The 13658-nt window shown below is 39.7% G+C and overlaps 1 protein-coding gene across 1 annotated transcript in view; it reads right to left on the bottom strand.

Annotated features, from left to right (window-relative positions):
* Positions 1–13658, bottom strand: part of scara5 (scavenger receptor class A, member 5 (putative)) — a 126560-nt gene that overhangs the window by 49118 nt on the left and 63784 nt on the right. The window lies entirely within an intron of this gene.

Below are 13658 nucleotides of genomic sequence, written 5' to 3' on the forward strand. Positions count from 1 at the left end.
AAAAAGTACCTTGACACAATGCATCGTATTGCAAAAGTGCATTGCTAATATCTTGACCAGAAGAAAGCGACTGCCAAATAGGCCAACAAAAATGGATCTTCAGCCTTTCTGCAGTATTCAGAGATGACACTTTAGGCGTTAATGCTTTTCGAAAGGACAGTTGATATAGTTAGAAGGGCATTTTAAAATAGCCATGATATTCATTTAATCACCACCATAAAAACTTCTGGAGTAAAATGGGCATGTTCATAATGAACACTTCAAGACAGTAGACCCCCCCTGACCTGATGGTTTATTTAAAATTGAAATAATTTAAAAATTTTCAAAATATTTAATGCATTGGCAAACAGGTTGTTGCAGAAGAAAAAGAGAAAACTTGACTTGTTGCCACAGTATCTAAAAAAAAAATCACCAAGAAAAAGGTTGCTTTTTCTGGTTATTAACTTACAAATTTGTCTTAAAAGATTAAAGGAAAAAAAACAAGATAAAATCGAGATCGTGATCTTGCCATAAAAATTTGTGATATGGGAGCGCAGATGGTCGAATGGTTTAAGGCGCTGCCCACTTACGAGGGCGGCCTGGGTTCAAAGCCAGCCTGCTGCCCTTTGCCGCATGTCTCTCCCCACTCTCTACCGTGTTTCTGAGTCTATCCGCTGTTCTTACTCTATCAAATAAAGGCATGAAAAGACCCAAAAATAAATCTTTAAAAATAAATAAATAAATAAAATTATGATTTGATTTTTTTTTTCATTTTCCCACCCCTTTGTCACATCAATTTAACTTCCCAGCCATAAACAACATGCAGACACAACAGGCCTTTCAGATGACACTCTTACTTGGACTGACTCATGTCGTGCCCAAAGCATATTAATGAGTGATTAGGAGAGTGAATACAACATTTTTGCTCCCACATTTATTTTGTGCCCAGTTTATAAGCTATTTAACCAGCAGAAGAAGACTTGGACTCCTCTTAAAACAAGCACTTTAGACCATAAGTCATGCACCCATTACCCAGGGTCCTCTGTGTCTGTATCACAACAGCATGTTGGACCTTCTCGATTCTTTCCTGCCAAAACTAAGGAAGGAAAGAATTATGTAGATTATCACTTGAAAAGTGAATACATGGGACTAAAATTTGTTTCAGAGAGCCTTTAATTCCTGAAGATTGGTATTTTTATCAGCATCAAGAAATCAAGCCTTATTTAATCTTTCATTAGTTCACAACACTCCGATATACACACGCAAACACACACAGGATCAAAACAAGACAGAATTAAGGCCAAACTGGGTCTTACAACTGGTGTAAGGATTCAGTCCAAGAAGTTTGTTGTATTTGGAAAGAGTGAGTAAAAAAAAAGCCAGAGAGAGAGAGAGAGAGAGAGAGAGAGAGAGAGAGAGAGAGAGAGAGAGAGAGAGAGAGAGAGAGAAAGAAAGAGTGAGCTCTGGCCACAATAGGAACCACATGTTTAAGAAGATGGACCACAACACAGCCTGTGGGAATGTTAGAAATACGGTGCTCGTTTTTGTCCAGAAGATCTGGTCGCTCACAGCTTTCATGTTCTTCAAGTTTGTGATGTTGACCAGCTTTCAGATACAGATCTGCTGCTGCTGCTGCTGCCTGGAGCTGCTGCTGCTGCACACACTTTACTGGCAGCGGCACTTCATGTGACCCTAAAAAGGTCAGATCATGAGTGGAGGCCTTACGTTTACAAACAGACCAGTGCATATGTGTGCTCTTGTATTTCTATTCCTTTGAGGATAAGAGTACAAGAGTCCAGATTAAGTGCTCTGATTGAGTTCAAGTTGAGGTTAGAGTCTGGGTGTAAATCACTAGAAAAACAATCAGCTTATCTTTTATTGTGATTGCGTTTCTCTTTGCACGTGTAAATCATGATCTTAGATCTTAAATCATTCCAGAATTAATTGGTTTAAAAGGAAAATACTTGATGCTCTAATCTAAAAAACTTCATCAGGATTCAACCTTTAACTTACATGATCATACATTAGACAAATGCTGCTCTGCAAAGTGCTTTACATAATATCTGGTTTTAAACACTCACAGAAATATACCCCCAGAAGGCTTTGCTTTTAAGAGAAAATTCTTTTTCAGAATCTTGTGTTCACATTTACTTAAAGATATACTGCAAAGTAAAAGAGCAGGAAAAGAAATGGTCTTCTGACCATGGGTCTGTTCATTGCTGCATTCAGGTGTCTCAATCAGACCTGTTGAAACAGGTGTATAAAATCACACACCTAGCCATGCAGGCTCCATTTGCAAACATTTGTGATACTAAATGGATCGTTCTGAGGAGCTCAGTGACTTCAAGCGTGGTACTGTGATGGATGCCACCTTTGTAAAAAATGGTCTGTGAAATTTCATTCCTGCTAAATATTCAGTCAGCTGTAAGTGATATCATTAGAAAGTGAAAGCGTTTAGGAATAACAGCAACTCAGCCACAAATCAGAAGACCACCTAAATCACAGAGCAGGGTTAATGACTACTAAGGCGTAAAAGTCGGCAATGCTCTGCTGATTCCATAGCTGAAGAGTTCTGAACTACAGCAAGAGCTCCACTGAATGGATATATTTAAATTGCATGGCAAATGGTCTACTTAGGGCCAGTTTCATTTCAAGGCTTGAGAGAAAAATCTTCAGTATCTTCTCTTTTACAGTATGCTTTTATCTCTAACCACTTTCAAGCTACAGCCTTCTCAAATCTTCATATCAAAATTGGATATTTTCTTGAAAGGAAATGTCAGGAATGGCATAAGGAAGAACTGATAGATTTTGGGACTGATCTGGATAACCATCTGGATCCAGTAATTTTTTAAGGATTCTTTACTATTGGGAGATAGGGCTAAGCTGCCTTGGTGGAGGTCTGCACTCTCTGAGTGCTTTTCTAGTTTCTCATCAATTCTACATATAGAACAAATCTGGGAGGAGTGATGAAGCTAAATATATATACGCTATGCTAGGCAAATAAATGCTATGCTAACACAATAAATTCTTTAACAATAACGATTTGATAGACTGAACTTTGTTAATTGCACAGCTTGTATGACTCATGTCCAACTCCTGGCTTTCTATGTTTGGAGAAACCTGAAATAATCCTGTACCTTTGCTTCTAGTCTTGCTGGCAGTAGATAAAGACTATGATCTATGTGAGTACCACCTTTATCTTGCTTTTATGCTAATTGCATCAAAGGGGATGTGTATTTTAAAACTTGATTCTGTAACATCTCTATTGAAATATATATTTGCAAGGAGCATTTTTGAGCACAGGCCTACCAAGCACTGAATTTAATAGTTTAGCCAGCCCATCACACCTTACTTAGGCCAACAATCATGTAAGTATTCTGCTAATTGCAGATGAAAAATAAAGTTTATTTACAAAGGAGGTTTCCCTTTTGTATCGTTTTCTAGATTTGTCTTTTCAAAAATTAATAACCCTAATCTCATCTGACTTATCCACTGTTTCTTGTCCACCACAGTCCTAATTGGAGACAGATATGAACAACAGATGTTACAGAGTTTCTTCATCAGTTGCTTTAGCCAAAACTGTTTAAGAGAGTTTTTATTTTTATTTCTATTAGTTATAGCCTACCCCTATGAATTCTAAAGCTTTCTCCTTTTGAGTTCGGCCTCATATTCAGCAGACAATGTACCACAGTTTTAATGCCAATTATTTTAAGTTATCAACACGGTGAATCATCTGTTAAAGATTATAGTCTGGAAACGAAACCTGCCAGATCATGACCAGTTCTGCTATACATATGTGCACATCTGCATGTATCAGCTTTAAAGACGCTCTTCTGGTTTTGAAGAAAGTGCATTGTCGTTAATGGCTTGTTTTAAACAGAGCTTCAAATAAGTGATCTCTTGGCTCTCTGAGTCATATTTGTTCATTCAGCTGATGTTGGTTCAACAAAAACAAGCCAAGTGTTCCCTTCAGGATCAGCATGAAAGCATCTGACAGCACTAACTCCAAGAACACAACACAAGTGTGGAGTTCAGGCACCTCCATCCAACATGCAGCCTGTGTTACAGATCTTCTGCAGGGAGCAACAGGGCAGAGAGCTTGTGTTTTCTCTCCTTTAACAGATATGTTATAGATAGGCTATCTCTCACACGTAGTGACAACATGTATGTTAAACGTAAGGGGAGATAAGGAGGATGCTGGGGAATTAATCACTATGACGAATGACGAAAGAAGCGATCAGGGTTTATGTTGTTTGAGGTTACAGGCATTTTAAGCAGGAACAGATGGATGAAGCTGTGATCAAAAAGAGGCTAAAATGTTCAACATGTGCCTGATCTGAAGGGACAGGCTGGTGATGAAAAGTGATTTGTTTTGATGGGGGATAAGGAGCAGAGGCTTTCCCCAGTATCCCTCTGCATTACAGAGAGAAGTTGTTGGAAATGTATTGATTGGTGAAAATATACAGTGCCTATAAAAAGTATTAAGCCCTTTGGATATTTTACCTTCTTAATGATTTAATAAATCAAAGATGGGCCAATATAATTCGGCTTTCTTTTAACAAAAAATAAAAACAAAAATAAAAAACCCTTAGTAATGTCTAAGTAAAAAAACAGATTTCTACAAAGTAATGCCAATTAAATAAAAATATGTCGAGCAAAATAAATGACTGCATAAATATTCACCCTCCTCACGTTAGTATTTAGTAGATGCACCTTTGTCTGCAATCACAGCACTGAGTCTGTGTGGACAGGCCTCAATCAGGTTTGCACATCTGGACACTGCAATTTTACTCCATTCTTATTTGCAAAACTGCTCAAGCTCTGTCAGGTTGCACAGGGATTGGGTGTGAACAGCCTTTTTCAACTCCTGCCACATATTTTCTATTGGATTGAGGTCTGGGCATTGACTCTGCCATTCCAGAATATTCAATATTGTTGTTTTTAAACCATTTCTAAGTAGCTTTGGCTGCATGCTTCGGCTCATTGTCTTGCTGTAAAATAAGTCCTCTCACTATCCATAGTTCTCTTGCAGATTAAATAATATTGTCCACCAGGATTTTCCTATATTTTGCAGCGTTCATTTTACCCTCTATTGCTACAAGCCCTCCAGGGCCAGCTGCCTAGAAGCATCCCCACAGCATGATGGGTGTGGGGATGGTGTGTTGTTGGTGATATGCAGTGTTTGCGTCTTATTTGATGGCCAAAAGCACTGTTCTGGTCTCATCAGGCTAAAGAATGAGGTTTGATGACTTTTCTTCTTTGCCACTCTCCAATAAAGCTTTTACTGGTGAAGAACCCAGGCATCAGTTGTTGTATGCAGAGTCTCTCCCATCTCCCTTAATGGAACTTGTAACTCTTTCAGAGTGGTCAGGTGTCTTGGTGGCTTCTCTTACTAGCCTCCTTCTTGCACATGTGCCATATTCCTTCCATTTCTTGATGATGGATTTAAATGTACTCTGGGGGATGTTCAGTGCCTTTGATTTTTTTTGTATCCATCCCCTGACTTATACTTTTCACTGACCTTTTCTCTGAGTTGCTTGGAATGTTCTTTTGTCTTCATGATGTAATGGTAGCCAGGAATACTGATTAACCAGTGACTGGACCTTTCAGAGACAGGTATCTTTTTACTACAGTCACTTGAGACACATTCACTGCACTCAGGTGATCCCCATTTCACTAATAAAGAGACTACTAGCACTAATAGTTTGGACCTTTGTTTTAGTTTTTTTTTTTTTTTGTCAAAAAAGCCAAATTCTACTGATCATGATTTAATTATTGAATCATGAGAAGGGTAACACATCTAATGGGATGAATACATTTTATAGGCCCTGGTGTTTTTCTGGGAACTGCGTTTGAGAAAGTGTGTTCCATCGTGGACATTTTCACAAAATCAGACTTTTCTTTGTGTTGAAGTCACAAGATTGTTGCAGTTAGGGTTGTTTTATTGGCTTTTTACTGCTCTTCTACAGTGTCTCCATGTCTGTATTTGAGTGGTAGTGTAGTAAGTTCATCTGAAGTAGCCTCTTTTGGAGAATGTCACATTTATTAAAAGGAATAACAGTTCTGTTCGTGATAAGTGGAACAGCTAATGGGTAAGCACTTCATGTACAGAGGCTGTTCTAATGCTCCAGTGTCCCACCTAAAACTTAAATACATACATAAATAAATCTTAGAAAAAGGAAAAGAAAACTAGCTGTTTTCTAAATAAAAACAAAAATTAGGTAAGACTGACAAAATAGTGAGCTGATTTGAGTTTCTGTGTCTGGATAGGCTTTGGCATGTGAGGGTCAGCCGTCACTGAGCTATGAGACCCTTCACTACTAAAACAAACATGCCATTCAAAATGTGCATTAATGGTCATCAGATGACACAGAGGCTTTAAATGCTTCCAGACCTCCAACCTGCTCAAACCAACTCATAAAATACGACTAAGTTAGCAGCTCAGCAGCGTTTCAGCAGCAGATCATACATCCTAATCTCTACATGTCACATGAAGACTGTGATGTCACTCTTGATGAGATGTGGATTCCAAGGCAAAAAAGCCTTTGGGAGAAACATTAGCTAGAGAGAAAATGGTCCAGACCCTTGCAGCCCTTATGCTGAGACTTTCTTTAATAAAAGTAGGTTACTATAAATTTGTGAACTGTAAACTTAAAGACTAGGAAACTTGCAACATAACTAAAGCACCTTTCAGACATAAAACTAACAAATTGTGGATAATTTTAGAATACAAAGGACCAGATAGTTTCCTGAACTGCCTTTCAGACATGTCTATAAACACCTACAGTGTCAGACACGCTCTCACAACTTGAAACACTCCACTTGGAGTAAGTGGAGTAACTGTGATAATACTGGACAAGACTGCGATATGAGATTGCCATTACGATCCATTTCCATCGATTTCCTACACTGCTTATCCCGTTTGAAGTCTAGCTATCATTTGGTGAGAGGTCATTAAGATATATTACAAACATAGTCTAATGCAGGGATGTCCAAACTATGGCCAGGGGGCCAAAAGGGGCCCGCAGTCCATTTTAATTTGCCCGCAGCAAATTCTAGAAATAAAATGAAATATGGCCCGATTAAGATGATGAAGCTTGTGCTCAACTGTATTGTACTTTTTAGTTTCAGCACTAGGCAGTACTACCATGTTGATTTTGTAAACAAACATTTTGACAAGAAGATATCTAGACTAACAATGTCCTGATAGATTATTGCACCAAATAGCAGCACCAACAGCATTCAGGGGCAGAGCCAGTGGTAGCCAGGGCCAAACAGGGCCCCCTGAAATCTGACTGGCTCTCCCAAATCCTGAAAATGACTGTCTATTTGCCTTGCCAGCCATTGACAAGCCATTTAGGTGTATTAAATCTGTGAGCACATAATAACTTACACTAGATTGGTTTTACTTACTAAAATACGCTTAAGGCAAAATACATGAAAGTGGCCCCACCATTCTTATACATTTCTGTATTTGGCCCTCAGTGGAAAAAGTTTGGACACCCCTGGTCTAATGAGTCGACTTGCTTGGTTATTGAGAAACAAATACAGAGAAAAATAATAGTTTAAAGTGTGAATTTCTTAACTCAAAACATACAAATATTATGCAGCATTAGAAAGATTAAAACACCTGTATTATTTTATTATGCCTTCAAAACAACATAATATCGGATGCTGATTTGGATCAGTTGGGAGAGCAGGCACCCATACAGAGAGGCTATAGTTATCAATGCACTGGTTGCAAGATCGTTGCGCATAATTGGTGCGTGTCTTCTCCCACTCTCTCTCCCTGTGTTTCCTGTCTGTCTTCAGCTGTCCTATCAAATAAAGGCAAAAACTCCCAGAATTATTTCCAAAAATATAGGTTTTTTCCTTCTATGAAAACAAAAGTACATCCACAAAGTGCAATAGTAGCGCTGCTGTAAACTTAAATGCCTTATTGCAGGGATTTTAGAAGTAATTAATGCAAACACAATTGCAGCCTTAATGCAGTTGGGTAATAGCACAGCCTGACTGCAATTGCGATCAATCACGCAGCACAAATGGTGTCATATAAAAAATCCTGTGGTTTTCCACTTCTGAGATGTACTCTTTTCCCTCTATGGCCTTGTTTTACCTCTGTGACCCTCTGACCGACTGATGACTGGTGTTTTGTGCCGCAGGATAGGACGTTACGTTGATATAGAGATGAGATTTACAATCAGGAGTCATGCATGCAAACTGACCAGATGCTCTGTGTGTTCTTGTTCTTTTTTGGATTGATCTGCTCTGCTCAGATTGATGCCTGCTGGCAGTGAGTTTTGATGACTGTAGACCTGGCATGTAACTCAAACAGAGCAGAGCGTAGCATAGCCAAATTCTGAACACGATGTGTGCTGTAGAAAAGCAAAGACTGTCTAGAAGGCTGTGTTTTGCTACAGAATGTGCAGCACAAACAGAACAATTGTTCTCATTTCTGAAGATATATTCTTATGCTTTTTATGCCTTTATTCATAGAGGACAGTGGATGGAGGAAATGGGGATTAAAGAGTGGGGGAGAGACATGCAGGAAAGTTGCCGCAGGCTGGACTTGAACCCAGCTATCCACATAAATGGGATGCAGTCTAACCGCTAGGCCATGTGCGCCCCCCAGTTTTTCTCATTTCTTTGGACGAGTTGCTTTGTATGAATATAAATTAAATGTTTAGGTCAACTATAAAATCAGTTGCCTTGTAACATCCCTGGCTGCTACTGAGTTGAGTTCACAGTGAGTGGTACAATCTATGGTGAAAAAACTGGAGGAAGATGTTTAAAACAAAGCATACATTCTGAATGGAGCACCATATGTGTAGTATTCCTTTTTACATATAATTTGGGCACCAGTGCTATCAATCCTCAAAGTTTTTGCACTGATGTTTGAAAATCCAGATGTCTAATCTCTGATAGGACACCAATTTATTATACATTATGAAAACTTTAAACAGGATTTAAGCAGTAATCAAAACCATCAAAACAGCTTCCTGTAGCAGGAGCATGACTGAATAATCCCATGTTGTATAAAAACTGACCACCTGGAGAGGTATGATTTTTAAATCCCCATGAAAAAGACCCCAGGGGCCACTTGAAACAGCTTCTCATGTGTCTTTATAACAACAAGTACCATGTGTGGCATGAACATCACAGTGTGACTCAGTGGAATAAAGGCGACTGACCTGAGTGAGAAAATAAGAGAAGAGAGGGCAAAGAAGGAGAAGGAGACATGAGAGGGGAACAGAACAGAGGAGGATAAACATGGATAGAGATGTAAAACTTTTCTTGGCTAAGGTGGCTGCTGGCTAACAACAAACAAATGGGCCGCTCAGCTCGAACTAATGAAAGAGCTGAGTGGTTGAGTTTTGATTCTAGATGTAGCATCTAAATTTAACCCACAATTGTTTCCAGCCTCAGCAGGAACAGCATCCCACCCACATGTGAGGCAGGCACCAGATCAGGGGTCGCATTCGCTCTGAGTTGCCATCAATCAGCTCGGCCCGCGTCCCCTGCCAGCATTACATCATAGCATACCATTACTGATGTGAGCAAGCCAGGGGAGTCATTTAGAGTGCTGGCAGGGAGAGTCATACCACGTCGGGACTAATCAGATCCCAACAGATTGGAGGAAGAACACTGAACGCTGCTCTCAGTGAGTAATTCCACAGTGTAAAATCACGTTTGCATACTTGGGTCACTTGCATTCAATCATAGTGAAAACATTGATTGGCTCAGACGAGCTTTAGTAAAAGATCTTTTCTGAACACAGATTTCAGCCCAAAGGGGTTCATTAAGCCTTAATTTAAAGATCTCATGTTTCCATGCAGGGGTTATGTGTTTTGTGTACTGTTACTGTTATGAGAACAGAACATACACTGATGTATTTGTTGTTGCTGTTAAGCCTGCAGAGTAAATCTAAATGCTATTGACATAATATGAGCATTTGTGATAACATTGTTCAGGTTTTCATATATTGCATCAACTAAAGCAACAAAAAAGATCTGATATGCTTTCATACCGTTGATTCTAAAAACTGTATATTCATAAAAAATGTGCTCAAACATGATGTTGTTACTGCCACACCAAATAATTATATTGCAAATTGCATGTTTTTTATTGTCATGTTGTGCATCCCTAATTCAGGGTTGCTGCACACTAGACCTGTATTCAAAAAGCTGATATTGCAATACATTGTCATATGCTCATTGCAGTTATGGAAATATATAGTTGGCCAAACCCGTTAATCATTGAATCTAGGTGTCTCAATCAGAACTATTGCCACAGGTGACTAAAATCAAGCCCTGGACCATGCAGTCACCATTTGCAACCATTTACGATACAAAACAGGTTGTTTGAAAGATCTCAGCAGCAACTCAGCCATGAAGCGAAAGACCATGTACAATCACAGAGCTGGGTCAATGACTGCTAAGGCATATGGTGGGTAAAAGTCGCCAACGCTCTGCTGATTCCATTGTAAGCATCCCGAACTACCACTGGCAAAAATATAGGTACAAAAACTGTGCAGCAGGAGCTTCATGGAATGGGTTAGCGGCTGCATGTGAGCCTCACATCACAAAGTCCAATGCAAAGTGTCAGATGGAGTGTTGCAAAGCACACTGACACTGGACTGTGGTAACAAATCCCGCTTCTCTGATTGGTGGTCATATGTGGGAGTCTGGGTTTAGAAGATGCCCTGCATGACTGCATGGTGCCAACTGAATTTTGGTGGAGGTGGGATAATGATATGGGGCTGTTTTTCAGGGTTTGGGCTAGGCCCCTTGTCTTCAGTGAAGGTTAATCCTAATGCTTCAGCATAGCAAGACATTTTGGAAATTGCTATGCCTCAAAATTTGTGGCAACAGTTTAAGGAAGGTCCTGATTGTGCCCCAGTACACAAAGCAAGGACTACAGAGACATGGTTTCATGACTTCAGTGTGGAAGAACTTGACTGGCCTGCACACAGCCCTGATCTCAACCCTTGTCCAAAATCAGTGCCTTACCTCATAAATACTCTATAAAATGAATGGGCCCAAATTCTCACAGAAACACTCCAAAATCTTGTGGGAAGCTGTTATAGCTTGAGAGGCTGGTAGAGCTGCAAAAGGGGGCCAACTCCATATTTAAGTCCATGTATTTGAATAGTGTCATCACAGTCCCTGTTGGTGTAATGGTGAGGTGGCCGAATACTTTTGTCCATATAGTGTACATTTATCCATACATATCTTACCAAATTGATACAGCCACGGTGCTGTAGTGACATCTTCAAAATACACATTTGATGCAATGCATGCTCCAGATCAAAACAAGACTACCTGTAACATGGATGAGTCTATTGGCTTACAGCCAGACAGAAAGCATAGAGACGTAAATTTTTGGAGGGCTTTTTTCAAATATCAGAAAGATTGATTTGGACCTGAGTCATGCAATATAGAAGCTATGCAAAAACAAGGTAAAAAACTGCAGCAACACCAATCTTAATCTACACATGCTTATTAGCTTTTAGCAGCAAAAGCTAGGCCTGCTATACCGGGACAGTGCGGGCTGTGACAAGCACAGTGTGAAGTCAAAGTTTCCCTTAACCTCTCAACAGGATCAGAAGATCACAAGCAGCCCTTATGCTTTACTTGTAAAGACTTGCTAGCTGTACATGGTAGAAGACAACTATAGATATTAAATGTTTAATATTTAAGATCAGAAATCCTTTAGTGTGGGGTGACACCGGGGATAGCCTAGATGGGATGAGCAGGAAGCCAACCAGGTAGAAAGCTGACTGAAGAAGGAGGCACAACAAAAACAGCAATGACAGTAAACCTGAAGCAGTTAGATGGATATCAGAGGTCCATAGGACTTGTTGATTTGTGGCAACAACAAAAGTGTTTATACAGTGTTTACTATAAAACAAAACACAATCAAAGTGACAAAGAGAAGAGCTGGACTGAAATTATTACCATAATGACGCAGTAGGAATCTAACAGTTGGCCACATTTATCTTGTTTACTCAAAAGTCATGTTGACTATGAGACATTTTAAGTTTTAAGAGAGGAGACTCTTATTGTTGGTAAATCAGGCTGTTTGTGTGTGGTGTGCTGTGTTCGTCATCTCGTTACACACTGCACACAGGACACCAAAACCATTCAATCTGTCATAATTTGTCACCATATGTGGGATCTCTCAAATATCAAAAATCTGTTACGATTTCAAAAATCTTTTAGTGTGCAATCTTTATGCACAGAAATAAATGTCAAATTATTTTGATAATTCGGCATTGAGCATAAATAAGCCAAACAAGGTTGATATTTGAAAGCATTCAGTGTTCATGGGAAAATGACCTAAAACCACAAAGAAGCAACAAATGATCTGAGAGAAAAAACAACAAACAGAGCATTTCTCTTGCGTCATCAGCACAAGCTTGTGTTGAGTCACTCTAATCAAAGTCAGGGTTTAGAAGTTAGAGGGGAATACCATCACAGGTTGGCCAAAAGCTGGACCACAACAGAGGGCCAAAGCAGGGCAAAGCTACCACCTGCTGTGAGGACTCCAGGAGGGGGAAACCCAAGTTCTCAGCTTGGCTTGGTTAAGATGAGCTCATGGGAAAAACAGTAGGAAGGATTTGTCTCTGAATTCCATCATGAAATTGGATTTAGATGTTCAATAATAAGATTCATCACTTTGTTCAAGTCTTTTTCAATTCAGGGTCACATCAGACTCTTTCAGCAGCAGTTTAAAATAATGTTTTACACGCAAAACTCCATTTTAAAGCCTTTCTTTTTGCTCTTTTAATCCGAAACACATCCGATTTCCACACAGGAAGAAAAAATCATATAATGCCTATTTGCACTTACTTATAAAACCCTTCCACAGCATTGCGTGTTACATGCCAGGCTGCTAAAAGGTAGGGGGATAATTTCAGTGGACAGAAGTTGAGCAGATTGCACTAAAAGTTTTATCAAACATATTTTCTAAATAATCACAGTACGGTCAAGCTCCAACATTGTCAAATTGTGACTTTCACACATGTAGGACATAATCAGTGTCAGCCACACTCTCACCCCTTAAGATCACCTTGTATTTTTGGCAGAGCAGATCATGCTCTGGGGATCCTTTCACAGTAATTACAGTTTCTGGGTTACTGGAGGAGCCAATAGCCTGGATGTATGCTGGTGTCAAGCTTTTTAGATTTCTATCACCTCTGTCTGGTTTTAAAGGGGACATATTTTACCCTTTCAAGACAAGTTTATATTGGTCTCAGAGATCCCCAAAACATGCCTGTGAAGTCTGTTGCTGAAAAACACTCCAGTATTGGATTTTGCATGACTAAGAAACTCCTCTATTAACCCTGCTCAAAACCAATTGTTTCAGTGTCTGTGGCTTTAAATGTTTCTGAGCTATCTGACTCCACACCTCTCAGGAAATGGATGTGGCTCTCCTGATCCTCCTCCTGAAAAGGAGAGGAGGACGGAATTTTCTTCCAAGCGAGGAGGGCCAACCGAACCTGGGGGAAATGCTAATTCCCCACATGACATCATGAGGGGTAGATCTGAGAACGGCTTGTTTTGGCACACATTTTCTAAAGGGAGGGGTTCTGGTACTTGGGGGGAGTGTGGACAGGCCAGGGGCATAACTTGTCCCTTTTAACTCTGCTAGTTTTGTATTTTGCAGTGATTTTGAGA

Source organism: Cheilinus undulatus, linkage group 14, assembly GCF_018320785.1.
Source record: "Cheilinus undulatus linkage group 14, ASM1832078v1, whole genome shotgun sequence".
Taxonomy (NCBI): Eukaryota; Metazoa; Chordata; class Actinopteri; order Labriformes; family Labridae; genus Cheilinus; species Cheilinus undulatus.